This window comes from Magallana gigas, chromosome 3 (assembly GCF_963853765.1).
Source record: "Magallana gigas chromosome 3, xbMagGiga1.1, whole genome shotgun sequence".
In the NCBI taxonomy this organism is placed as follows: Eukaryota; Metazoa; Mollusca; class Bivalvia; order Ostreida; family Ostreidae; genus Magallana; species Magallana gigas.
In genome coordinates, this window is record NC_088855.1 from 13,178,754 (window position 1) to 13,204,631 (window position 25,878).

The window sequence follows — 25,878 nt, forward strand, 5'->3', positions numbered from 1 at the left end:
TATCAATAGTCATGAAAAACCCCCAAATAAATTCCTAATTGCAAGCAATACCACACTCTGCCGAAGTTTCTGCTTTAACCTAATTTTTTGTTACATGTACCCTATCTCGATAATTATACATTTAAATACCTTGGTGTCAACACTACAATCAATCACTAAAATGAAAAAATATCCAGGTTGTCTGTTTTGAAATGCACCCTCAATCGCTTCAAGTTTAATAACACTGTTCAAAATAAAACTTCTCCTATGATTTTGCATTGCAAAAACACATGAACGTTTCCCGGATAGTAACGTTAAAAATTGTACAGAGTGTCCCAATGTCATCCTAATGAAGAAATCTTAAATTTTTTCTTAGATTTTTCCCCCTTAATCGATTTGAATTGTACTTCATTGATGGGTATGTTTATGTTAATTAAAAATCATCAAAATGTAACGGAGGCAATAACTTAGGATAGGTTTTTTTGTTTTCCCTCAGACTGAAATGTCAGATTTTCATTGGATTAAATATGGCACGTGATTGCCTCATATATCTCTATGTAGGTTCTGTGAGGATTAATATTAGGCAATATGGCCGTCATTAGCCGCCGCCTCACCTACTCATCTCGATATTTCATATTATTTAACACAGAAATCGTGTTCAGTTAGTCATTAAAATATTTAGAGTAGTGTCCCTTTGGAATTATTTTTAAATTAGAGTAGTTGCCCTTTTGAATATTGACGTCATTGTTGTGTCTGGAGCAGAACAAAATGGCTGCGTCTAAATTTGCTCAAATCTCTGCAGAGGTTTTAAATTAAATAGCAACAAAACATTGTAAGTAATATGGGTGAAGCAACGAATTTTTAAGTGTATTTGAAAGGTGGTATTAATAATTTTGAAGAGTTTAAATGAGTTTAATTGGACAAGATGAAAGGCATCTTATACATGGCTTTGCGTAGATCACCGCTATTTGTGAATGAATATGTCGCTTGATAGTCCTCGAGAAAACAAAACACTTATAAGGTTAGTAACTGACTCACTACGGAAATATATTGGGTCGATCAACCTCATTGACGGCTCGGCTTCGCCTCGCCATCTATGAGACTGGTCAACCCAATATATTTACGTAGTGAGTCAGTTACTAACCTAATAAGTAATAATAGCAATCATATAAATATGATATCAATATTTCTCATATTCAGTAGTGTATTCTCGCTTTATATTATATATACATGTATATTACATGCCTTCGAGAGCGACACACCAGAATATTTGCCCAGATTTGAAAGGAATGCCCTTGTGTTTTGCCGAAGTAATAGAGTTGAAATAATTTACAGTCTCCGGGTTGTGCACTTCCTTTCCTTTGTGATTGGTAGAAAATAGATGATGTGAAAATTTACATTTATTTCATTGGTTGAAATACTGTTCGGCGCAAGGGAGATAATTTTCTGATGATTTTTTTCATGTACGACTTAACAAATTTCGTAGATTTCAAATCTTAAAAAGTGAGAAAACGAAAAGCAATACAAAATTGCTATGAATGAAATTCAGCCTTTGGTTTTCAGGCCCAACTAGTTGAAAGTAACATTCTATAATATCTATTGAAATTATCTGTTTTTCTTTTAGCATTGTTTATTCAAATATTTATACAAAATAAAAAAAAATGATGCGGTATGCCTAATATCGGTAAAGTTATTTGCACCTTAGATAGATAAATGCAGTGGGATAACTTTGATTATAAAAAATAATACGAGTCTACGACCCTACCTAAGATCTCTTTTACCCTATAGTCGATTTCAACTTACAAGCGCGGGTACGCAGTTCTCAATTTTAGACACGTAGGCTTAAACGACACATGACGAAAAATGTTCCACTCGCCATGCTATGTAGAGGAAGGTGATATTTATATAAAAAGAATTAAGCTGTCTTTGATAACTAATTGCTGTTTAGGGTTTGTTCTAAAGACGGTAAGCTTTTTTAAAAAAGGCTAAACTTGTAATATAAAACGAATCGACGACATTGTTCTGACATTTTTATTTATTTTTCGCAGAACTGTTCCTTAGCAACTGACTCGTTGAATCTCGAACCCAACGTTATTAATATGCAGAATAATTGCACGCGAGAGTGATATAACAGTTTAGATATAACAGCTTTCGGCATGATTGAGCAGTTTTTGAGGCAAAGTAATAAAATTATCACATTTGAGACATAACAGGAAAAGTTATTTAAAAGTGATATATTACTCTTTATACAATTTTCACTTATTGAACATTAGCATGTCCGAAAAATAATGACCGGTCAGTATTGTTCTGTTATTATAGATCTAATACAATTATTGCTGTTTTTTGAGGTCAAAACGATGATAAAGCTAGTACCTGATAAGTACAATATTCAACTTGCATTCTGTGAATATTGTACTTTTGACGGGTAGCCATCTCATCGTATTGATCGAAGAATCAGCAATAATTGTTTTAGTATATGATTCAGCGACAAATTGAAAGAGACATTTAATTACATAAGTGCTATCAAGTGAAGATTTTTATTTGAAGCCATAGCCGAACAAATTCAGAAACACGATATTTCATTGTACGATCTAATTTTATTTGATTTTATTAATGTAAAGAAAACTAAGTGTTAAATTGACCTCCTAGGTCACGTGCAGGTGAGTATTTTAACAAAATATTGACTGGGGTTGAGGGCAACATTAATTATACTTTATTAGTCTCAGAAGAACAAAATATTGCTCGATGCGAAGTGGAGGGCAATATATTCGTCTTGAGGGGGCTAGTGTAATCAACGTTGCCCGAAAACACAGTAAACATTTGTTTTCTAATATGACGAAACAAATAATAAATTAAGGATTTTGAAACAGATTGCCGTAATTTTCTCAACTCAACATAAAATTCACGAATTCAGTTTTGTGCAAAGTTTTTTCAAAATATCGTCGGCATTAAACGATCACTGGTTATATTTCACCTACCGTGGGATGTAGGCTACAGATGTTCTACCTGATTAATAAGCAAATCCTTAAATTCGTCTTTATAGCAAACCGTCGCATTGCGCATGTTTACTTGCGTTGACTGAATACCTTTAATAATGACGTAACCTTGTTTTGGATTCGCGAAGATTTATTTACGCCACCATTTAGAATCAACGAATTAGAAGCGATTAATTGAGGGAATAGTTTCTAGATTATATTACTATCCGGTCAATATTTTACAATTTTCGAGAGGTCAATGTTTTTTGGTCGAGAAAATATTACAATTACTGACTATTCGTATATATAGGATGACATTTCACACGAGGAATCATTTGTTCAATATTCTTCGGTTGGAGATGCCATCAGTCACATCAAGAACTGTGGAGTTGGTGCTTATTGTTGCAAAACGGATATACAATATGCTTTTAGGATAATCAACTTAAACAATTTTCAATTTAAATACGTTTGTTTTAGATGTAAGAAGAAGTATTATGTGTACACATGTCTTCAATTTCAAGTTCTTCATGTAGGATCTTTGAGCGTTTTTGACGGCGCTAGAGTGGATAGCGCAAAAGAAACTGGGTATTTCGTGTATTTCTTATGTATTAGACGATTTTATTATTGAAGGAATGTAAATCAATGTGTGTTGACATAGGTGTCCAAATATCCTGGAGAAAACAAGTGGTCAGACTAAAATTTACTTAATCTATAAATAGATTTGTGTAAGATGGAGTCTAGGAGTCTAATGACAAAATTGTGAAGTGCATAGATAAAACAAAAAGTTTACAAAGACACAAAAGAACTTGAGATTTAAACAATTACATTTGCTCAAAGGTTTACTCAACTTAGCATGTATTGGATTTTCGTCCGAGATAAGTGGTCATGTTCGCATGAGCTGAAATTACACACAGATGCTTCAGGTTCTATCGGATATGCAGCGGTATTCGGTAGTCAGTGGTTTTATGAAAACTGTGATACTAATTTGCAATATGAAAACATAGCAGTCTAAGAGCTTTACCCAATAGTTGTCGCAATAAAAGTGTGTGGAAAATGTTCACTAAAAATTTTATTTTATTTAACACTGACAAGCAGCCATTGAGTAATGTTACAAACTATAACAAACATGTATAGTAAGGATAAAGATATCATGGCTCTTGTTCGCCAGCTCGTTGCTAGTTGTCTCGAATTTAATGTTCATTTTAAAACAATTAACATAAAAGAAAATATACTATGTGCTTTGTTTTCTCGTTCCAAGGTACAACAACTTCTACAAGATTCCTAGTCCTCCGCTATAGCCAAGTTGACCATGATTGTGAACAAACTACTGAATTCCAGGGCTGCGTTTTACAAAAGAACTTACGACTTACGACCAAACGGATGCTAATTGATAACAAACTAATCAGTGTTTCAATTTAGTGCCATTAAAATAATTAAAGAAATCAAAAATAGTTCGTAAGCTGAAAACGACAGCTGGTGTACAATTGGTTTCAGCTTACGAGCTCAACTTAATACTTTTTATACAACAAATGACGAGAGTAGCATGGATCTTGGAGACCATTGAGTTAATTGACGTGACTGATGGCCGAAAGATAAAATTTCATCGTCAATTGTGCTTAGTCATGTGAGAAAAGAATAGCAACATAGAAAAACCAATATGTGTTGTTTAAACGGGGATATCCATTCGTAAACTGTAATTTTCCGCAAAATTGCGTAATTTTTTAAAAAAGTTAACATTACGTAATGCTACAATTGAAATTTAATTGAATTATGTCACAGCTGGAAAGTGTAACAAAAGCTGCATTATTTGTGAAAAAACGGTCTTCCTGAAATGCATTCCAAAAGAAGCAAGAATGGACATTTTTATAAATTACTGTATTCTTGTTCATGTACCACTTGGTGCCCGGTGCTTCCCTTTAAATAGTAAAATAGAATTATTTTGTATAAATTGGATATTAGTATGCTGATAAGACAGGAGATTGTGCAAGAATAATAGAATCATTCATTATTACGAGTGTGGGATAGTGAAATTCCACAGAGGGGATAAGATTCACGGTCTAGAACGAGGCTTTGCCGAGTCCTAGACCGTAAATCTTGGCCCCGACGTGGAATTTCACTATCCCACACGAGTATATAATGAATGATTATTTTTCTCGCATTATATTACCTTAAAAAATGATGTTTGACAACTTTCTGTAATGACGTTTAAAAGATAACTTTCGGTTTATCCCTCCGCGTGCTTCAAATAGTGCAAGTCAAAATGAGAGCATACGACAGTGTTTTAATTAAAAATCTGGTAAATTGTAACTAATTAAGCAAAACAATTAGTGAAGAGGTAATCTCAATCCACCATTTTGCATTTCTCTAGAGCAAACAACGTTTGTTTTCGTTTTAAAACGGCGTAGTAATACACAGTGTAAGACAGAAAAACCTCCCACTGCTGTCTCACACCGGACAAACCGATTTCATACCGGTGATAATGCGAGAAAGCCCTAGAAATTAATTGATATTAGCTTGTCAATTATAGCATTATGTAATATTAACTTATATAATTTTATGTAATGTGTTAGCATGTTATTTTAAAACAATTAAAGTCACGCTTGCGGCAAAGAGCAGAAATATACCATCTCTTGTTTTGTTTATAATTCACAGTGCGAGTGAATTTGAACACAAAGCAATTGAAAGCTGAGTTATCTTACGTGAATCATGATCATTTATCACCGCAAGTAATGTTATATAAAGTAAAAAAAAAGGAAAGAACAGAACTTCGTATAGCAAAATACAAATAAGTTTTTTTTTACTCCTTATGCCAAAATTATGTTTTTATTACGATACTAGGTGTGTTTTATCGTAAGTCAGATAGTCTGAGTACGTAGAAAAAGTAGTGACGTCGACCTAGATTATTTATGTGCTACTTTGATCTTTTGACTTAGGCTTGTGTAATGCAGGAATAACAGCGGATTGCGCAAACAGTATTATATTAGAAAAAAAATTTGCAAGTGTAACTATAGTCGTTTAACCGGTAACGAACCAGTATGCGGTTTCGTCGTGCATGCGACTATTATGATCGGAATTCCAAATGTTTTTATTTTTTGTTTAAATCACATTTCTTTGTCCTTCTAAATTGTAGTATCAAACTTCCGAAAATATAAAGGATGAATTACGGAGATAGTAATTTCAACACCCCCTCCATTTTCCTAATTTCGAATAAGTTTTCCAGTAACGAATCAAGCGCCCTCTATCACTTCTGACCGAATATTTTGGGTCGGATTAATTTCAAAAATGCTCCAGAGGTGCATGTCAATATACTTATTGATGAAGAAGGAAAAATAATTGTGGAAATATTTTATTTAAACAAATAATATGATCGTACCGTTTTCCCGTCAAATTGAAACTGGACTTGAACAGTTTTCATTTTGCGTTACTTTATGAAATTGAATTTTCATGAAAACACTTTATAATAGTAATTAATGATAAGTAGTTGCCATTTGCCTTTGTTTTGCCTGTATATCTATCAATATATCCAGCCAAATAATACTTCTGTCGCAATGAACCGATACTAGGAAAACTACACGTGGTTCTATCTGAAGTCGTAATTTCATTTAAAGCTCAATTATTATTTGATATGATGCATAATCTCATTAAATGGATTACAATTACTAATTATCCTATTAAAAGGGTTCAATAACAAACTTATTTTCATAGTTAGGTTTAATTGTTTTCACACTTTCGTTTTTTCTGGCTTGCACTTCCGGCAGTTCATATCTGGGTCACCTTTTTAATTTGTAAATAATTCGGTAAATAATCGTGCAAATGTCAAACAACTCCACAGACCGATAGAATATTTACTTCTGTATTATTATTACCTAGCTTGGATTTTTTTAAAACCTTAACTTCGTTTTTCACCAATAATTTTTCTAAAAATTATTCGATACTGGCAAATATTCGTTACCGGTAAAACGACTGTATATGGTGATACTATACTAGTAAATATAACGTTCTATTTTTTCTAGATTGTTGGATATTAGCCAATCAGAGGACTAGAAATTAATCATAAAATAATTGTATTGACAGACAGGGGGTGATATGGAGGAGATTCCTTTTCATATCAAAAAATTGTTTTTATTCTTTTTATTGTTGACAGTGACGTAAATACATGTCTTCTCAACTCCAAAACAAGATGACGTCAAAATAAGCAATCAGTCAAAGTAAAACAAACCCGGACGCGCAATGTGGTAGTTTGATAGCATACCGGGTAGAAAAAGAATTGAGATTTGGTAGGGTGTAAAAGTAGCTAGATCATCTCTTGCAATTTCCTACAAGCGGCTAAATACCACAATAGACCGTTTCGAGGATGTTTAGGAAATTGATTTAAGCTCAAAATTGAACCGGTGGATTATATGTCGAGTTGATAAAAAGAGCACGGCGATTTGTTTTCTAATCAGTATTTAATGTTTGGTTTATTTCTTCATATAGCAAAACAAATGTTGATTGCGTTTTCGGGTGACATCGATTATGTTAGTCCCATCCCCCTGGGAAAAATTATTGACCTCCGCTTTGCGTCAGGAAATATTTTGTTCCTCGGTGGATAACTAATATGCTCAATATTTCCCTCAACCCCATGCATTTTTGCCATTAAATTGCAATATGCTGCAAAAAGTATTGGTTTTTTTTTTACGATTTAACATTTATTTTCTCATTTTACGCATTCTTGTTTTACTGCACAACAATTCGTGTTTTTATCCTGTTTTAAGAATTACTATGCTATCATACTCTATAAAAAAGTTGTTATAGATTAATCATTAAATAATAACTTAGTTAATACAAAATAAACTCGTTTCTTACTGGTATTTTCATCAACCTGTATTTGTGCTGGGAGAGAATTCCTTCTTCTCCTTAAAAATGCACGTAAACCTGATACTGTGAGAAAAAGAAGCAGCAGTGTGACAACTAATATTGTAGCAGCTCCGATATAGACGTTGACTCCAATTCTATAAATAAAAGAATCATTTACATTTATATATACTTTTCTAAACATTGAAAAAACTGAACTGTGTATTAATCTTCGATAAAAAATACAATGACTCTACCCAGATACTTTATCGGTTTCATCGGTTGATTCTGTTATGGACATGATTGTTGTTTGCTCAATGTTCTTTCGGACAAAACATCGTTGATCTACATTATATATGAATAAAAATATCCATGATATCGATTCCTAGTTTTTCTCTAAACTAATTAAACTTAGCTTGAAATTCAGTTAAACATACAAACGAATTTTAATTTATCTCTATTTTGAAAAAAAAATACGTACGTCGCAAATACCACTTTCTATTTAAGTCTATCACTTTACATTTATCATACGTTACATTTGAATATTTCAGATGATGGGTATCTGGATGGACATCGCTCGGCTTCAGGAAACGTCGAACATTCAAATCCGGCTTCATAATTCTCCTGAATTTCTTTAAAGCTAGTATTATAGTAAGCGCAAACACCTGCAATATATATATATATATATATATATATATATATATATATATATATATATATATATATATATATATATATATATATATAATTTAAAAATAATAATTATCCAGAATGAAATCACAAAATGATCCTATTTACTGCAAAGGTTTTCGCCATTCCTGGCTCTACAGGGAGTTAAAATAGATAAACACACTGGACTTTAAGTGTGTGCATGTGGTAAAAAATCCTCTTGTAAGATAGAAAAGGTGGCTTATTTTTGTTTATATAAAATTATATATATATATATATATATATTATTTTATATAAACAAAAATAAGCCACCTTTTCTATCTTACAAGAGGATTTTTTACCACATGCACACACTTAAAGTCCAGTGTGTTTATCTATTTTAATCGACTCTTATAAGTGACAAAAAACAAACAACTTAGCTTCCTCAGAAACTCCCCTTAGAGGAATGTTCATTCTAATTTTTGCAAAACAAAAATAAAGTCATAATTTCATAATTATCATCAAAGCATTATACCAGGCAAATATAAAATTGGCGCACAAATTTCTAGCGTCGTGTTCAGCCCCTGATTCATCAAACAATGAAACTGAAAATTTTTTGATTCCGTGCAGTTCTGATGGAGTGCTATAATTTCACAGTTTTTTTGTTTGGCTGCTTTTTTCCATTCTCTTTCATTTCGCGGACAGGATGTGACGTAATGTATTGTTGGAGTCGAGAATGGACATACATGTACAATTGTGCAGTTTGTTATCTGAAAAAAAATCCTAAACATTCAGGTGTTTGCATTTTTCTTTGTGTATGAGTTTTAATAGTATGTCATATATATATATATATATATATATATATATATATATATATATATATATATATATATATATATATATATATATATATATATATTATTCGTATAATCAAAAATGTTTGTGTGTTATGATAATATGTAAAAAAAAATCTATTTTTCCTTATGCCAAAAACATACCTGTGATATTATTAATGCAAAATATATTATTCTCTGTATGATTATTTCCATATGTATGTCTTGTATGTTTTCTTTCTACAAAATATAAAAAAACAATTATTAGGTCGCCATAACAAACAAATCCTATCCATATGGAAGCGTATTAGAGCAACATTGTAAAAAAGAATCTTTAAATAACTTGAAATTGCCAACTTTAATGTTCTTCTTAAGGTTGAACATTCCAAGATTAAAGTTGGAAATTTCCAACTTAATATTGAAATTTTCAACTTAAAAATTGATTTTTTTTTACCTTTAATCTTGGGTTTTCCAACTTAAGAGTTGAAATTTTCAACTTTAATCTTGGAATGTTAAACCTTAAGAAGATTTTAAAAATTTTAAAATTGGAATTTTCAACTTTAATCTTGAAATTTCCACCATTAAAGTTGATCAAACTTAAATCTTGGATTTTCCAACTTTAATATTGGAATTTCCTACCTGAATCTTTGAGATGGAATCTCCAACTTTAATCTTAGAATTTCCAACATAAAAGTTGATTTTCCAACTAACTTGATTTTCAACTCTAAAGCTTGAACTTTCAACTTTAAAGTTGATTTTTCCAACTTTAAAGTTTGATTTTCCAATTTTAAACTTCTGTTATTTTTAAGATATGTTTTTATAATTTCGGACGAATTTCTTTTAAAAAGTGGTCTTTATTATCGTCATGTAGATACAAATTCAAAGGCTTTATTCAAAACAAAATAATAAAGAACCATCTTCATATGAAATAGTCACATAAGCAGCTATTGCGTTCCACACAGTCGCACCAATGTCTGTGGATACGATCGTCTATAATTAAACATGGTTTTTAGTAACAAGGGATGTAACACTATTGCATAGATAATCCTTCTTGTTTTCAACAATTAATGAATACCAGACTTTGAGTTAATCGATGTTTGTGTTTTTGGAAGACATACTAAAATGTATACTTGTATCGGACATTTTGACAACATTAACTATTACATGTATATTAAGACAACATCTTAATTTCAATTTTTCACAATTTAGAAAAAGAACAGTCAACAACAAAAAAAGCAAACGCTAAAACCTTGAATTTTACCCATATTAAAAAAAATTGACATAAGAAACCCGACCGAATAAAAAATGTATGAAGAGGGAGATATCTTTAAGAGAAAAAAACTTTCAGCAATAAGGTATATCGGTCCTATAAACCCGAAAAATAAGCCACTTTTCTATCTTTGTCACTTCACTACATGTTTAGCATCAAGACACGGAGATACAAATTGACGACGATTAGATTGATTAGTAAAGCTCACTTGAGCTTTCCTAAACAAAAATTTATTTTAAGGTGTACATGTAATATCCCTCTGCTATTAATTTCACCATATATCTTTAAAAACATTTCGTACTGATTTTCATCAAAGTCAATATAAATAGATTCAAATGACATAAAAGAAAACTAGACATAGTGATTAGAAAAGGCAAAATTTTAACATCACAGCATAAAATTAAAAATATTAAATTTATGTATATGAAAATGATATAGTTATATACATTGTCAATTCATATTAGAAAACATAATGTAGCGCTGCTCCAGAATAGCACTTTGTTGTATGTTACAAAATGTGCTCCAATTAGCCAGAGTTATTTTTATTACCAAGAAAGTAACAACATAACATCGTTTCCCTCGGCTTGTACAGAAACACTCAGTTTCTAAAATTCATTGGCTACAATGTGTAGTTTGCGCATGTGCCATGTTATAAATTACAGAGGGAAACGTTCTACTATTGTCGAGGATTTTGAAATATGTATGCTTGGGCTTCAGTCTGCCTTTTGTCTCGTTGGATATCCCTTAGCAGTGCACTGGTTGTCATATTATTTTTGTTCAAAACGCATCCCTACAAATCTTTATCGTCCAGTGTAACGTGTTTGGGTGAATGAAATACCTGAATGCGACGAAGCATGAATAATACTATCTGCCTTATATAGGGGGTGTGTAGCGATTAGCAGGCCAAGAGAAATCAACAACTAATATAACTGTAGTTTGGGATAAAAATAGAAATAGTGCGTATTTATGAATTCATGTCAATTTTAAGGCAGTCCTGGTGTTGAGTAATAAAAGGTTGTTTTGAAAAACACCCGAACAAAATATAAAAAACCTTAAAAGGGTCATGTTCACGATTTTGGTCAAATTTTATTTTCATGTTTTTAATTATTTACAGTGCTTAAGAAATGCATTTCTTATGATCAAATAAAATTTGAGTCATTCGTAGAGTTATAAGCAAGACTCAAGGCTCACAATTCTGTGTCATGTAAGCAAGGCGCGTGTCCTGCTTTTGTTTACATAGATTCAATTTACCAGTAAAAAATCTTTTTCGAGGCTATTTGTCTCCTTTTTTAAATTTATTTCAAGCATATATACACATTTCCTATAACAATTAACACATTCGTTTTAGGATTAAAACTGAAAGTCTTACTTCAACGTTCAAAATGTAAACAAATGCTTTGCATTTAATGTAATCTGAAGCATTGTAAATATAAAAATCGGAAAAATAATTTTCGACATAAATCGTGACCATGCCCCTTTTAACGCCCAAATGATTTTTTTAAAGGTGGATGCAAAAAGGGTCACTGGCTCTGGTGTAACTCTTTGGATATACTAGAGTATTTGGTATTTAAAGGTTTCATGTAATCTATTTTCAAAACATGAGCAAGTACATTGTATTGTGTTATGATAAAACAATGTCTGCATATCTCGTGCATTTGTTTCTACGATTAATAAGCTTAAGCTAGTCCCGTAGTATACATTGCGTGTTACCGACATCAAATATTCCCTGTCTGGAAAATGCTAATCAAAACCTTGATTTTGATCACCGGCTTTACTTTTGTTGCGTATTTTTGGACAAAAAAGCCTTGTCAGTCAGTTTTAGTCAATTTATTAAAACTACATAAACCTTTTTGAATATTTATTTACTAATAATCGTTATTTTTTAAAGTTTATTGCATTTTATCTTTTGATGATAATTTTCAAAAACTTATATTATCATGAGTCTGGCTGTTAAATGTTTTAATTATTAGTATACATTTTAGTGAAATTTGGACGTTGTTTTTACTGTTTCAATACTTACCATAGCACGATGTTGTCTTTAAAATACACTTTTGATGATGTATAAGTTTCTGTCTTAACCTTCCAGAAGTACCGTCCAGGCGTGTTCCTTATATTACTATAGAACAAATTGTCTGAAAAAGATTCCAATGTATTCATGTATTTAGAATAATTTTGACGAACTCGCGTAAAAAAAATCAATAGTTCTCTTATATAATAATAGAAGCCTTAGTAGGTTAATTGCATGTAACGCTCTGTGGTCAATGTTTTAAAAGGACTGACAAAAGACTGAATTCGTGTGGTGTAATTCGTGTGGTGTTCATTAACAAGATAAACCGATACAGTCAACCTAATGATAATAAGTCAAAATATATGATACAAAAGTTAGATGAATTAACTACATGAACCTTTAGATTACTTCAGACAACGTATACCGTGGGTTTAAACCAGGATAAAAATTTAATTCTGACTAAACCTTTTCTATGATTGGAACAGAAATGATTTATAAACAGTATTAACCAAATAGAAACAAACACAATACTTATTTTTAATTTAAGATATAATTTTCCTCGAGCTATCATTGAACAAGTTTCGTCACTTGGTATAAAACGCCGTTTCAAACGCTGTTCTAAACAAAGTCCAATCTCTTTATTCTGAGCTTATATACTCCCGGACTATGTGATATGGTCTAATGAATCACAATGTCAACTCGCAGTAATTTAGGGTCCTGCAAATGAAATATAAACCGTACCTACAAGTACTCTTGCATTTCTCTCCTTGTTGAGATCTTCACCCCTCTGCGTCTAAAAGGGAAGACTACGTGTAACACTGTTACTCATCCCCAATGCAATTTGATAAAAAAAATAACATTTATAAAATGGTTTAATCAGAATGGGCAAGAAATATTCTTGATTATATCTAAGATTTGATAAGAATTTTTCCTTCGATATTTTTTATTTTCAAATGTAATTATAAGAAATTTGAAATGAAATGAATCATTTTTGGGGGCATTTTTCTTTCGTGAAACTTGAAATCCACGTAGAATTAACCTTTTATAGTACATGAAGACGTTTAATAGGGATTTAAGATAGTCGTCTGTCACTTCCAAAATTGAATTTTTTCTAAAAAAAAAAAAAGAAAAGAAAAAAAAAAAGATTCAGTTTTGAATTATAAAAACATGTTAAAATATTAGAAAGACCAGTTTCAGTTTCTCATCAATTTATTATAATTCTCCCCCGGTCTCTTGTTTAATATTTTGAAGTAGATATATATAATTACGTTTAAGGTCCTCAGTTCTAACGGTAGAAAATATATAGTCTTTGGAGACAAAGGGGGTAATAAGTTTTCACTCCAAAGACCTTAATCTTTCCATTGTATAATTATGTCAAAAGTGGTCAGGAATTTTCCTAGGAGGAGCTTAATACATGTCCATAGAAAACAATACATAGAAATAACGTCAAAGTTCAAACTGCAGATATGAAAAAAAAGAAAGAAAAAATCTTAAGTTTTCCGAAATCCAAATAATTAGGTGCAAAGGTGTTCAAAAAAGGTGAAACAAAGGGAGAAATAAAGTGTAATAATGGCGCCTGCTTTTGTTCGTATCAGGGTGAAAAAATATATATTGTACTACCTATTAATAAATGCACTATAATCCTTTATCAAATGTATGAGTAATCAATATCATCTCAGATATGTCAAATTATTGATACGAATGGTTCGCCATAAACATAACCAGAATGTCAAACGGGGGATGGGGGTCTACAATATTTAGTTGGTTTTCCGTATAGGTAATCTGGGAGGGGAAAGTCCACTATTTAGTCAGCTTTCCATGAGGGAAACTGCAACATAGCCATTTTCTCGGTTGAATAACTGGTATTTAGCATTTTTTTCGGGGGAAGGAAGATTGCTTAGGGGAAAATGCACTATATACAGACAGAGAGAGAGAGAGAGAGAGAGAGAGAGAGAGAGAGAGAGGGTAGATGTAACGCTTAGATAAGACGCATGGTCTACTATTTATGATGTTTATCAGTATGTACATACGGTATTTTGAACTTCCAGCAACTGTATTTTTGTTTGTTAGTTTTTGAAGGGTTTGTAAAATAAACGTTGCCCCCCCCCCCCCCCCAATATGACTTGTTTGATGACAATAAAGGTTGCTGTTTATGTAACATTTTAAAACAGTGTACGTATTATTACTTATTAGGGTAGTTACTGACTCACTACGAAAATATATTGGGTTGATCAATCTCATAGATGGCGAGGCGAACTCACTACGAAAATATATTGGGTTGATCAATCTCATAGATGGCGAGGCGAAGCCGAGCCTTCTATGAGATTGATCAACCCAATATATTTCCGTAGTGAGTCAGTAACTAACCTAATAAGTGTTTTGTTTTCCCGAGGACTATCAAGCGACATATTTATTCACAAATAGCGATGATCTACGCAAAGCCATGTACAAGATGCCTATCATCTCGTCCAATTTTACTTATTCAAACTCTTTAAAATTTTCAATCTCACCTTTCAAATACTCTTTAAAAATATTTGCTTCACCCATGTTTACTTTCAATGTTTTGTGCCTATTCGATTTTAAATGTTTTCTCCCTTTCCTCGGCAGAGATTTGAGCAAATTTTGACGCTGCCATTTTGTTCTACTCCAGACAAAACAATTTGACGTCAATATTTTAATGGTAACTATTCTAATTTTAAAGAATTTCAAAGGGCAACTACTCCAAATACTTTAAGAACTTACGGTATGCGGTTAATGTATTAAATACTATGAAATGTCGAAATGAGTAAGCGAAGCGTCGGCCATATTGCCTATTATTATTTCTCACCGAACAAATATAGAGATATATGAGGCAATCACGTGCTATGTTCAAACCAATGAAAGTGTGACATTTCAGTCCAAGGGAAAACAATTTACGTATAGCTGTTCGTATTTATTATATATGTTATTACAAAAATATGCATTATCACCACCACCAAAATACGAAACAGAAAAAAATGAAGAAAAAGTAAATGTAAATACTAGTTCAAAAGACAAAGACTTTAGATTCTTTTCCGGGTGGGGGTTGTTTGATGATGTTCTTTTAATTTTAACTCAAGTTTCATTTATAAAACTAATACTAAGGCCTTTACAAGTTTCTAATTATTTATACAGTCAAAATTTCCGATTTCAGAATGTTGATGTTTCTGCCAGAGTCAGGCTGTATTAATAATTTGACAGATTTCTATAAATGATCCATTGATGTGCTTATTACAGAATCTGAAACAGCTCTAAACTGTATATTTGGACTTTATTACACTAATCTATGTGTATTGAATTTATCGTAGTATTAATCAATGTTGATAATGGAATAACCCGACACCCCTTTCCAGTGGACTGTCCCATGTGTATTTAAGTGAGAAAAGCTGAGAGTCGGTGTCATTCCTTTTTGAGCAGTTGAAGGAGAAGGTAACAAAAATTATCTATTTTTATACTATATTAAACTTCTGGACCAACACAAATAGATTAGTGGCCCAGACAGAGCCGAAGCAGTTCTGTTTTGTGGTATTGTACATAATGGGTGTTTGTAAACCACTTTACCGACGGTTTTTCAGGGAGGGTAGCAAGTGTCAGGGCTGGGAGCCCGAATAGAGCCGACCTGTCCTTGGAACCTGTATTATTTTAGCAGAAGTTAGGTTTTCCTCCTTCATTGCCAATCGTTTGTTATTCGTGATCAACTGTTGGTTATATCCAAAGTAGGGACATTTTGATATTAAATATAAATCTAATCAGTGATTGAAAAAAATATTATGCCTTTTAATATTCACATTGACAAGCAAAGAAGCGACTGAACTCATTTACACATTAAATATGCATTCTTTGAATACTGTTAATTTTACGCTAATATTTGAGAAGTATTTTTCCAGATTTTGCTTTAATGTTGGCTGCAATGCATTTAAACATTAAACGTATAAGTGTCATACATTTTATGTTTAATTTTTTATTTAATCTCTATCCTCAGCTTCTTTCTTTTTCCTCTGTTTTTTCTCGTAAATTCCATTATGCGATAAAATATCGAAAACATTTGCTTTACTGTCGTTTTTATTAGCTCACCTGAGCTGAAAGCATTTTGTCCGTCGTCCATCTGTCCGTCTGTCTGTCCGTCTGTAAACTTTTTACATTTTGAACTTCTTCTCTAAAACCGCTTAACCAATTTCAACAAAATTTGGCACAAGGCATTCTTATGGGAGGGCAAATATAAATTGCAGAAATAAATGTTCGATCTGTATTCAAAGCGGAGAAAACCTTGAAACTGTAGAAAAGGGGGGGGGGGTGCATTTTTCAAAATCTTCTTCTCAAGAACTACTGAGTCCAATTCAACGTAGTTTAGCATAAATTATCCTTATGGGAAGGAAAATATAAATTGCAAAAATTAAGTGATAATTCTGTTTCAAATCTGAGTTATTACGAAAATAATAATGAAGGAAAGGCGTGTTTCAATCAGTATAATAGCTTCGGGGGGAAGGCAAGACTTGGCCTGGGCAAAACAAAAGATTGGCAGTTATTAATCTGCCAATCTTATTTAAATTTCAGGATATTTGATGGACCTGTATATTTGTATTCGCTGTAAATATTGCTGCAAAATAATGCGTATTTGGAATTGACGATTGCCGATCTGCCCCGGCTTTTATTTTGCCAAGGCCCGGGTTAGCATACCCATTTTACCAAGACTCGTATTCCATACTTCTAAACGAGCACTCAGTTTCTTTGTTTAAAGCAGCCATGACATTATACGAAAAAGGGTCGATCTGACTATGATGAATTTGCTTGTTGTGCAACAGTTCGCGTATGAAGGGACATTTTTGAAACATGCAAAATATATTGGTGCCGATTTTGTGGAGTAAATTGAGGCTATTTAAATGCGTTAACAGTTTTCACACATGACGTTGGTGTAAGCTTGTTCTGATTTTCGTTTCGTTTTCGTTATTTATGCTTTGTAACCTGGGAACTATCGTCTGTATTTCGTGATTTTTACGTATCAAATCAAACAGAGACTTCGATAAATGAAGCAAAATCTGATGTATAAAAAAAGTACTGAAATGCAATTCATTCTATCGGTAATTCGGCATTATCTTTTGTGCAATGGTAGATTTATGCAATAGGTTTAATTTGTTAAGATGCTCGGCATTTTCTCGAGTTAATTCAGTTTAAATAGAGTTTGATACCGCTGACGGAAATATGTAGGTATATATACATGTATATATATGATTCATTTCGAAAAAAAATTGTGTTATTTATTTGTTATAGTGCACGTTTCTTGTGTTTAAATGTTTACAATTTCTATTTACTAACCATATTTGAGTGTTAAGCTTCGAATTATAAGCAAGATACAGAGATTTGCTCACAATTCTATGTTTGTACACAGATCTTAAAAACTAAAGATTAAAAAAGTAAAAAAAATTGTAAATATTTTTAAAGAAAATTTTCAAAGTCTGTTTTTCCAGAAACCAACTTTAACAACTTATTGTATTGTAAACTTAACCTTTTTTCGTCATTATTACTCCTACTGTACACGTGATCCTTGACTGTGTTTTTTTACATTTGTATAAACTGATTTCGTACCTCAAATACCAGTGAACTGGTCTTGAGTGAATAAAAGAATTGAAAATCTTAGACCATTCTTTTTTTTCCATTTTAAATGCTGAATAGGAAATACCAAGTTAAAAATCTTAAGCTGAATGTAATAAACTCATGTGAACAAAATATGACTCAAACCTAGGTGAACTGTGAGCTCTGTATCTTGCTTATAATTATATGATTGACGCTGAAATTTTGGTTGAACATTAGAAATTCTATATAAATTAGAGTATGTTAAATACTTGTACAAACAAAATAAAAGAATGATATTCTGTATATACCTACTCTCTGGGGCCCCCTCTTTATACAATAAATAATGTGAAATCTACATCAATTTTGATAGTTTTTCAGACACGAGTATATATTAACAACATCTTTAAAACAGTTTCCATAGTTCTGACACATTTCTGTTGCGGGGATAAAGTAATTATTGCTATTCCTAAGAAAATATCACAGCGGAAAATTATCCTGGTTTGTACGCGAGGTAAATAACAGTCAATTAATTTATAATGGAGAAGACAAATTAAATTTTTGAATGTTTTTAATTTGAGGAAGTGAGCACATTGAGGTACAATTTTCTTTTTCACATATATACATGTAGGATTTTTTAAATAAAAAACAACAACTATTAATTTTTTTTTGAAAATACAATAACTAATAAGTAGTTGATGAAAAAAATGTACCTATATGCTCTCATAAATTTTGATCGCTTTACAAAGTGGGGGGGCGGGGGGGGGGGGGGGGGCAGAACGAAAATATAGGGAATTGGAAGTTAACAACTTAACAGTGTACCCCTACCAAATGTTTAGTTTTATATCTTGCGTGGGATTTTCTTATTCTTGTAAAAAATAGTATTTCATGAAGGTACAATGTCAAAGATTACGTGTATGCAAAAATAAGTGTAAAATTCGAATACTTTACAATATTTATTTTTTGTTATTCTACCGAGGGACCATATGGCACAATATCTTTTGAACGCCCATTGTTGCTTGGGTGAGCGATGTGGCCCCATGGGCCTCTTGTAAACTGTTTATGAACAACTTTACATAATTGCATAAGCACATTTATAATCCAAGTTTAACATGTATACCGGTAAGTACATAAACTATAATTTGCAAAATTGTTCCAACACATATAATCATTGTCTAAAAGCAAAACCAACTGGGATGTGCGAACGTTTGGTTCTCGACTCTCACATTTTAACAAAATTTACAGCTCTTTTAGAAAGTCAGTTTAGACTCGACTAAATGTTGGCGTAACTTAATTGTTACTAGTCGGACTTTAAGGTCTTTTTTGAGAAACGGTCCAATAGATTAAAGACCGGGGTTAACCTAGTTGAATATCCGCACGGACGGCAAATGGCAATTAAGCATATAAGGAAGTAGGCCACACCTGCATGTTCAATTAAATTTGTATTCATTTTCATGTCATATAATATTTCTAAGCTAAAAAAATTCCCATTACAGTCAAACAGATCACTAATTAGCGTAAACCCTACTCTAAAATATTTTTTTTAAAAATACTGAGGAGTTTCCTATATATCTGAATGTTTGCGTTGTCCCATAAAAGTTCATTGTTATATATTGAAAAAAAACATTTTCAGTTTGCTTACTTGATTTTACTACTTTTGCTCAGCTAAGTAACTCTTCTTTCCAAAATAAACTTGGTATTCTTCTAATCATTTCAAAAGTAAAATCCAATCCTCTTTTCCATAAATCTGATATTTCAATTTCTAAGTTTTTTCTAAAAGTTTTACTCATTTTGTATTAGAATTAATTAATCTTTTCATCAACGCTGGGTGATCAATCATTTCAGCTCTGCATTATACGTTATAATCTTGTGTTATTATAGTGTTTTTCTTTATTTTATGCATGTTGCATCCCCATAAAAAGTGGTACAAATCATTTTCCAATTTTTTTTTTACAAGTTTGTATCTGGAGTTGGTAGACTTTTTTTCCTTCAAGTATAGTTTAGCTCGGACATTTTTTTCAAGATTAATTAAAAATTTGATTCCGAGAAGGTCAAATGTTGTGTTGTTTCAGTCTAGCTTCCATCGGGTATGATGAAAAACATCTTTAGAAAAATTTTTGCTACCTATCCATACCATTTTTGTTTTTTGGAAATTAATTTTAAGACCAGATATATTTTCAGAGAAGTCTAATTCTCTTAGAATGCCATCAAGTGTTAGGGGAGAACCATCAGAAATAAGATATTTATCATCTGCATATTGGGACAGCTTATAGTTATATTCTACATCATCAATTTTAATACCTTTTATGTCTTTATTATTTCGAATTATTATTCCAAGAATTTCTGCACAGAGAAGAAAGAGATGGGGCGATATCTATAGGATCTCCTTGTCTGCAGCCTCCTTAAGGGTATATATAATCTGAGCTAAGTTTCTTCTGTAAAACACATGACTTTATTCCTTTATAAAATGTGTTAAACCATTTTTAGCTCACCTGAATGTTTACATTTTCACCTTTGACGGTGGATTTAGCTTGTTTTGATTTTCGTGTCGTTTTCATGAATTACGGTTTGTAACTTGGGGGAACTATCGCCTGTGTTTTGTAATTTTAACGTATTAATCAAATATAGATATCAGTAAATAAGACAGCTGACTGTTTACTTGCGGAAAATAAGATGCATTAACGGGTACGGTACATTATCAACTGGGTAGTTGTCAGTATTTCCTCTAGTCTATTCAGTTAAAACAGAGATTAATTTCGCTGATGGAAAAACAAAATGTACGTACTTGTAGCAGAGACATACATAATTATTAGGTCACCTGAGGTGAAATATAAAGAGAAAAGTATTTTAAAATATTCTTCTCAAAAATCATATGCCAGAAAAGCTGTAACTTGTGTGGACGCATCATCAGGTAGTGAAGATTCAAATTTGTCCAAACCATGATCCTCTGGGGTACGGTGGGGCCACAATGGGTGATCCAATTTTTAGGTAGAAATATATAGAGAAAATCATTAAAACTCTTCTTCTCAAAAACAAGTTAGCCAGGAAAGCAGTCACTTGTGTGGAAGCAACTTCAGGTAGTGTAGATTTAAATTGTTTTCAAATCATGATCCCCGGGGGTAGGGTGGGGCCACAGTGGGGGGTCGAAATTTTTACATAGGAATACATAGAGAAACATCTTCAAAAATCTTCTCAACAAAAACCAGTAGGCCAGAAAAGCTGTCACTTGTATGGAAGCATCTCCAGGTAGTGTAGATTCAAGGTTGTTCAAACCACGATTCCGGGGATACGGTGGAGCCACTGTGGATGGGTCGAAATTTTACATAGGAATACATAGCGAAAGGTCTTTTATAATTAAAAAATCTTCTCAAAAACCAATTGGCCAGAATAGCTGTAACTTGTGTGGAAGCATCTTAAGGTAGTGTTCATTCTAGTTTGTTCAAACCATGATTTCAGGGGGAAGGGTGGGGCCACCATGATTGTCGTATTTTACATAGAAATGTAAAGAGTAATATCTTCTTTTCGAAAATTAATTAAGTAAAAATGTGTAACTTGAGTGGAAGCATTTTCAGGTTGAGTAATATAGCTACATGTATAACAATGTTACATGAATAACAATCAAATACAAAAGGATGAGACTTTAATAAAGGGATGGCCAATTTTTACATAGAAAATAAATTTGATCGTTCTCTAAAATATATAGTATTACTAATATGCAAACATATTGTCTTTTAATTTGATATTTGTTGATTCTCAGTTGTTTAATTAGGCTGTGGCCCTAGATAATTCTTGGGCCACACAAGGGGTTCAAAGTTTGATGTAGGTTTATATTAATATGAACAGTTGTTTAAGGGGTTTTTTTGAGAATGGTAATGCTTAATTTTTTATATAACTATGAAATCATCTAGTTACAAAAGGGTCTCAACATAAGAACATGGGTAGAAACTTTTGAAAATCTTTTAATACAGAATCTGTTTTACTCTTTCATTGTCACAATATTTTGTATATGACTTCACGAAGCTGATCTTATTATGTCTAATGTTGCTCAGGGGAGCGATGTGGCCCATGGGCCTCTTGTTTAGCATTTTACCAAAGTTGAAAAAATCGTATGTTTGATAAATAAATTTCCAAGAAATTGTGTCAAAAGTCTTATAAATCTAGTAGCATTTGCAGTTCAGGAATTTGTTTATGATCTGTATATTGTATAATGTCATAGATTAGTCTTATATTTTCTATAAAAAAAATATTTAGTGGGCTTTTCTCCTTCTTTAATCCATTTAGCTCTGAATCATATACATTGTCCTTTTAATATACCACTCCTAAATTGCTCTCATTCATTCTGTTTCTCATTAAGTTCGGCAATTGTGTTTTGGGTTAGGTTTTGCTCGATTTCCGTTATTTCTTTTTCCAGTTTTAATTTTCTTTGATTTGTTTTTTCTTTTTGTAACTAGCATAAGAAATTGTCTTGCCCCTAATTTCCATGAGTAACGTGTCAAGAAATAATTGATCATTAATTGTAAGGCAGAGACGATACTTTCTTTTTTATATATTTGACATGAGTATTGACATATTATGTTATTTATTAGTTTTTTAAATGGTATTGATGTAATCTTTATCAGTTAGGAGTGAGTTATTAAATTTCTCAAAACCATTTCCTTTTATAAATTCATTTAATTTACATTAGAATAAAACGGGGGAATGATCAGAACGATAACTGTTTTCATGTTTAATACATGGTGACATAGTTTGTAAAGATTCCCAAATTAGGAAGAAGTCTAGCCTAGCTTGCATAACAGGGTTTTTTTCCCTCCAAGTGTATCTTTTCAGAAAGAGACAATGTTCTCGGAAGACATCTTTTAGGTTGAGTGTGTCAATTAACTTCAAGACTTCAGTTCTGGCTTTAGGATTATTAAGATTTTTATAATTCATAGAATCAAGATCTTTATCTAATATAAGATTGAAATCCCCTCCTAAAATAATGTGCTGTGAGGTAAAGATGTCTATAATTTTGCTCTTTAATTCTGAATAAATTGTGGTCTGTCATTATTGGGACCGTATATATTTATAAGTATGAATGGTATATCTTCAATTTCTGCATCTAGTATCAAGTAGTTTCCCGAGTCATCTTGAATGACATTTAAGGATTTAAATTAACAACAATTATTCACCAGATTAGCAACTCCTCTAGCATTTGATTTAAAAGAACTAAAAATTACTTTATACCCACATTGCATTTTAATTATATTTTCATTTTCTTTAGTAAATTAGGTATCTTGTAACATATAAATATTACAGTTCTTTGATTTAAGATTGTTATAAACATCCTTTTGCTTATTTATATCCCCCACGCCAATTTACCGTAATTTACCGTAGAGAAGGTAAACAAGTCAGAATGTTGACAAAGCTATACAAGTTCAAGTTCAGGCAAAGTATTGAGAAATGCTGTGAGTGTTGTTAATATATATTATGATATTGAATGAGTTTAATTCCACAAAATTTGCCCCATCTTGTTAGTGTTATTCACTATATTACGTATTGAAGTTTGATGGAGACTTGTATCTAGTCTATAAACCGCTATTTTCTGTCCCGATATATCTAAGCAGCTCATTTGGACGATTTTTAATCAAAATATACAAACCTGTGATAGAAGTGCAATTAAAATAGATGAAGGAGTAATTTTCCAAGATAATTTCATTCACAGATTATCATATTTTACTCGAAAAAATCCACAAAAACGAGAACTGATTTCTTACAAAGATTTAATTCATAATGGGGTATGATGTCCTACGGACCCAGTTTGACCTGAACGTAGCCTGGTCACGGTACGATTATTCTTTCTATGTTGAAATAATTCAGAATTCACTAGGAATGCCTTGTGCAATTTTTCATCGTTATTATCTGAGTCTGTTGCAATAGACATCGCATTTCTGTACGTGTATATTTCACTGGCCATCTATAAACCACTCTGCAGATGTTAAGGTTAGATTTCTATAAGCATTAATTTTGACTGTTTGAATTTCTGCAAACAAATAATTGTAAAAGTGAGTAATTGCACACCTTTTCAATGTGATTCGCATTTAAGGTGTAATATCCCTCTGCTATTAATTTTGTCATAAATTTGTTCAAAAAAATTTATATTGATTTTCATCAAAGTCAATATCAATCGATTCATATGAAACAAATTTTAAGTGATGAAGCGCTGCTAGATTTTTCAAAAATTGATAAAATGTATAATCATGATATAAAGAAAACTAGGCATAGTGATTAGAAAAAACAAACTTTTACCATCGCAGCATAAAATTAAAAATCCAAAATGTACTATAGTATATGAAAATAATATATAGTTATATACATTTTCAATTCTTATTACAAAACATATTGAAGCGCTGCATTTTAGTTCAGAATAGCACTTTGTTGTATAGGTTTGCAACAACATTTGCTGCAACCAGCAAGAGTTATCTTTCTTTATCATAGACTAATGAAGGTTTTACATACATACAGTTCAAGAAAAATTGCCGCAGTTTCTTAAATTTTAGAAAAGGTTATCTTTTTTAAATTTGGATAAGATAATAGTAAATGGATATATATTTAAGAAATCCTAAAAATGTAAACGAGAGCATTTTGTTATGTAACACAAAAAGGGGATCAAGTTAATAATCTTCCAGTAATTTGTATGATATCAATACAGGGATATACTTTCTTGAATCAAATGAGCTGAGATATTAGGGTTTTTTTCAATTTGTTTTCCCATATCTGCTCCCTCAGATCAGAAAAGCTTTATTCAATTTTAAACATTTGAAATGTTATAATTTTTATTAAACGATTTCAACTAAGTCTAGAATTTGTAATTGTCTTGGTCACATTTTCCCTAATTGTAATTCATTCAGCTCTGTGAACGAGCTATAGATAGAGAAATAAAAATATTCAATCAAAATATTCTCTGGCCTAAAACATCAAACATGTACCGAACATGTACTGAACAAGTACATAAAATTTAGTTATATTTAAAAAAAGAATGAATCCATCGGGAGGGGAGAGGGGAGAAGGGGAGGAATAGTCATGTAGATATTGCCTCATAAATACTTTATCATTATGATACATTTCTTGTAATATTTTGTAAAAGTTTTCTTTTCGTCCCCCCCCCTGCTTCAAAAGAGCCATGGGGTTCAGTTCTAATTTTCTTTTTCTATCTTTGAATTTAAATAAGTGTATCGCCTTCCAACATAAATTGGGACCATGCACCACCTCCCTTGTTGTTACATGCATTAATAATTAGCAGTTTATCTCCTCTTGGAAAAAATTAAAGTGTGTACCTTTTCTTAAAATTATAATAAAGTTGTAAAGGAAAAAATGAGGTGTTAGGTTACCCTTTCCCCCGGGGATCTCAACCTGCGAAAACCGCATATAAATATAAACTATAAAAAAGTTATCCCAAATATTAATATAGATATCATAATTTATTTTGTGGGATTGTTATTTGGGATGTTGTTTAATCATAACCCATCATTAGAAGACCTGCAGGCATGTTCACGCAGCTATCTTAGGACTATCGCGTGTCCTAAGTACGTCTTAGGATATGTCTTTGTCTTAAGTCTGTTTCTCAAAGCTCTCCTACATTTAGGAACCGCCATAACTTTGTCCTAACTTTAAGACATCGCCTACCTTGTCCTAAGACCATCCTAAAGCTATAAAATCACGTTTTTAGGTATATGGGGATGTTGTGAAGCCTTTTCTAAGACCGGTAGA

The 25,878-nt window shown here is 31.9% G+C and overlaps 1 long non-coding RNA gene across 1 annotated transcript; it reads right to left on the minus strand.

Moving 5' to 3' along the window:
- Positions 1–7,802: 7,802 nt before the first annotated feature.
- Positions 7,803–12,996, minus strand: LOC117693114 (uncharacterized). The gene is made up of 6 exons (XR_004604373.2): positions 12,559–12,996; positions 9,434–9,508; positions 8,971–9,205; positions 8,324–8,452; positions 8,045–8,132; positions 7,803–7,945 (listed from the first exon to the last, which is right to left on the minus strand). It is a non-coding gene; the product is annotated as an uncharacterized lncRNA (long non-coding RNA).
- Positions 12,997–25,878: the final 12,882 nt, after the last annotated feature.